Source organism: Puntigrus tetrazona, chromosome 21, assembly GCF_018831695.1.
Source record: "Puntigrus tetrazona isolate hp1 chromosome 21, ASM1883169v1, whole genome shotgun sequence".
Taxonomy (NCBI): domain Eukaryota; kingdom Metazoa; phylum Chordata; class Actinopteri; order Cypriniformes; family Cyprinidae; genus Puntigrus; species Puntigrus tetrazona.
Window position 1 is genome coordinate 5877790 of NC_056719.1, and position 3759 is coordinate 5881548.

Genomic DNA, 3759 nt, shown 5'->3' on the forward strand with positions numbered 1-3759 from the left:
CCATGCTGCATCGCTGCAGTTATTCAGGCAAAGGAGCTCCAACTAAGTTGAGTGCTGTACATATTCACACTTTCAGTTCCCAGGATTTCTATTAATCACCTTTGTATTGGTCTTAATATTTACATTTTCTCAGATACTGATTTTGGGCTTTTCATTAGTTGTCAGTTATCAAGATTAAAATAAACATTTGAAATATCAGTATGTGTGAAAACGAATACGGACGCTTTCGCTTTTTGAAGGAAATTAGTGAAAACTTGTGTACAAAATATACTGTAGCTGTAAATCTAATTTTATTTTGATTAGGTAAAAAAAAATTACAGCTTACAGACCCATTTAAAAATTACATGTATTTACTGGGTTATGGGGACCAAATGTACCCAAGCATAGAACACCAGTACATTTTGACCTAGTGGGGACTTTTTTTGGGTCCCCATGAAAAAACAGCTCATCAACCAGACAGAATTTAATTTTTGAATCTAAAACGTCAGTTTCAGGGTTGTATAGGACAATCAGTCTGTACGGTATAAAAACCATTACACCCATGGAGAGTCCCCATAAAACATGGAAACAATGTGCATGCACATACCATACAACAAAATTAAGAGTTACTAAATAAAACGCTATTAATATTGTAAATTTAAACCAACAAGCTCCTGACTATAAATGAACCCCAGAAATATGCACGAAAACAACGTGCCAGACGAGCAGGTTGTGTTATATTGCCCTCTACTGGTGAACATCTCCCATTATTATCAGTCCATCCCTGGACAGTTTTTAACATTTAAACTGGATCAAAGCCTTTCAAAGTCATCCTGAAACCAAAACACCCATTCCTACCCTAGGACAACCTTTGATCCACTTCAAAATGTGGATTGCATACAGTTTATATGGATTTGTGTTTTATATGCCTGATTGGTAGACTTCACTGTGCACAATCTCAACATTTGATTGAACAAGATTGAATAATTTAATTCGGAAAAAACAATTCATAAATTAGGCTCCCTTTTTGGAACATTAACTCAAGCATTTACAAAAGACCAAAATATGTTCCACAAAAAAAAAAAAAAAAAAAAAAAACCCCAAACACAATCTTGGTGTCATCTTTAAGCCATTACATCCACTGGGCAATAAAGCACAAAAAGAACAGAGTCAGTTTGTAGTACAGATGTTGGACTTTATTTACATTTTACTCCCGAGCCATAAGTTTCTGCTTCTTCAGTTTCTTCTGAGAAACCTGTGGTGGGGACAGACAATCGGTTAAACAGTTACCAGGTCTAGTCCTCACATTTAACAAACAGATGCTCAATAAGATTCCTTTCATCCTTAATCCAAAGGTGTCCTAAGCGGTCATCACTACAGCCACTCACACAATTTGTATTTTAAAATGTAACTGATCGTCAGTGAACATACCTTTTCTTCTGAGAAACCTCCTTTCATAGAACGCTGGCAGCATGGGGAGCTTCATGTGGTGGTTGAGCGTAGCAAGTCGCAAGGTGGTCATACTCGCATGTGCCTGCGCTGGATGTGTTAATCACTGTGAGTCCACATTCAAATCTCAACAAAGATCAAGAAGAGGGATGAAATGGTTCTCTATGAAAGCCAAAGTCAGGTGAAAGCCGAATGTTCAAATACAAGTTGCATTTTGATTTCAGCAGCCTATCAGTCATGTTCATACATCTACCAGCTCAGCATTGCTTGCGTTTCAGTATGTGATAGAATCGCTTGGCTGACTTGAGTTCATTGTTGCTAGTTTAAAACAGAAAAAGAAAACAGAAACAGTACATACTATACGGTGTTAACATGTTACATTTACTGATTGACGGGTGCCAGAGTGGGTGTTAGACTCAATTTTGCAAGTCAGTAATCGCTCATCTGGGAAGGAAAAAGAGCTGATGACGTTTGACATGACCAGAGTAATAAGCTGGTTATTAACAGCACAATTGAAGAAATACTAAAATAAAGTGTTGTAGCTGTAGTCAATAAATTCGAATATTCCTGCAATACTACAGCCAATAGCATGTGGGACTTGATCAAACTTTTGAATTGTAGACATTAAACACAGTTATTGTACGTTACAGCAATACGGAGCAGCATTTTCGTGTCAGATAGCCACTGAAGAAGGTGCCAACAATTACCAGGCTGTAATCCATCGAAATAACAATATCAGCAGCCGACGCAACACTTTTCAGTAAACAGCCTTACGATGTGCATGTTTGATTTGGTTCACATGCTCTGAGTGACCACACAAAAGAGTAACGCTAACCGGCAATCAACAAACCAGCCCATGCTCTTCCTCGTTAGAAACACGCCACCAGAAATGACGTTGCCCTGTTGTTTTCATGAATGCATTGTGCGTCTTGTTGTCAATATTGTTACATATTCGTTAAACACATCGGTTATATAGTGCAAATTATCAATTAAAAAGGGTAGAAATAATTCACAGAAAAACATGCGGAGTTGCGTCTTCAACCTCAAAGCCTGTGTATTCATTTTCGCAAAAGTTTGTTTGTTATCGTTGGTTGCCAGTCTGCGAGCAGCGATTAGTAGTTTGCGTGCTTGAAACTTCGCAGAACAGCGCTCCGGAAGCTGAATACTCGTGTTAAAAGAATAAAACATTACCGACATACATGTTTAAAAGTTATTTAGTAAACACACGATATTTAATGTCGCACGACTTGGCGGCGCAGCACAGAGATCTAAAGAAAACAGCGTTAAAACCTGTGCGTAGCTACCTGCTGGGACAAAAATGCTTCACTTCAGCCAGCGTAATAATGAGCGTCAGAGACCACTTTTAAAAGAATTGATACCGATTTGCATGCCAGTTGAACAGCGTCATTGCTCAGCTACAAACACACATACCTAACCGCTATTTAGTTAGCCGCAACCACATTAGTTGGTTCAGTCGAGCGAAAGTGACCATTTTCAGACATTCAGAGTCAGAAACGATTATAGAGCTTGCACATAACGTGAGCAGCAAACCGCGAATACCACAGCCGAGTATTTTCACCACGAGCTGTGGAACAGGTTACCAGAAAACGCAACATTTACTCAAACATGGGATCTTCCAGTGTCTCAAACAAGTCGTAGTTACGTCAAAAATACTCTGTGTTATATGCCAAATCTCATCCACAAAAGAAGTATAGCGTAAACATCAGCTTGTAATAAATAAAAGATTCTTCACACAGATAACGCTCACCTAAAAGATAAAGATCGCAGTATGTCTTACAATGGCAGAGCATTGCAGCACGTATCTGTGTTAAAACCATTGTTATTTGTCATATTTCGGAGAATCGTCGAATACAAATTCAGTGTTGAGGTCGCATATTTGGATTAAAAACTGCGATGATGGCGAGCAAATACAATACGGCGGTGTGAAATAAATGGCACTTTCAAACCTCGTGTCGCGAAAGAGCGAAGGTATTCGTATCAAATCGGCCTCGCTTCGTTGAATCCGCCCCCGGAACGCGCGCTTCACTAGCAGTGCCGACACTGGCAGGCAGATCGCACTGTTCGAAATACAAGAACAGACCAGACAATATATTTAAACTAAATGCATCATTATTTGTGTTTTTCGGAGCGTTAGAATAACGTTTGTAAAATGTGTAAAAATAAATTAAATGTTAGTAATTACGAAAATTAATGAAACATCTATACTAGCACATAATTACATGTTTACTTATTCACGAATTATTAAGAATAGCTTTATATATAAGTTTTTTTGCTAGTTCTACACTTCGAACAATAAGCTTCTTCATAAAA

At 38.3% G+C, this 3759-nt stretch overlaps 1 non-coding gene across 1 annotated transcript; it reads right to left on the reverse strand.

Moving 5' to 3' along the window:
* Positions 1–1297: 1297 nt before the first annotated feature.
* On the reverse strand, positions 1298–1359 carry LOC122327006. Its single transcript, XR_006247540.1, has one exon. It is a non-coding gene; the product is annotated as a small nucleolar RNA SNORD58 (small nucleolar RNA).
* Between the last annotated feature and the right edge of the window lie 2400 nt (positions 1360–3759).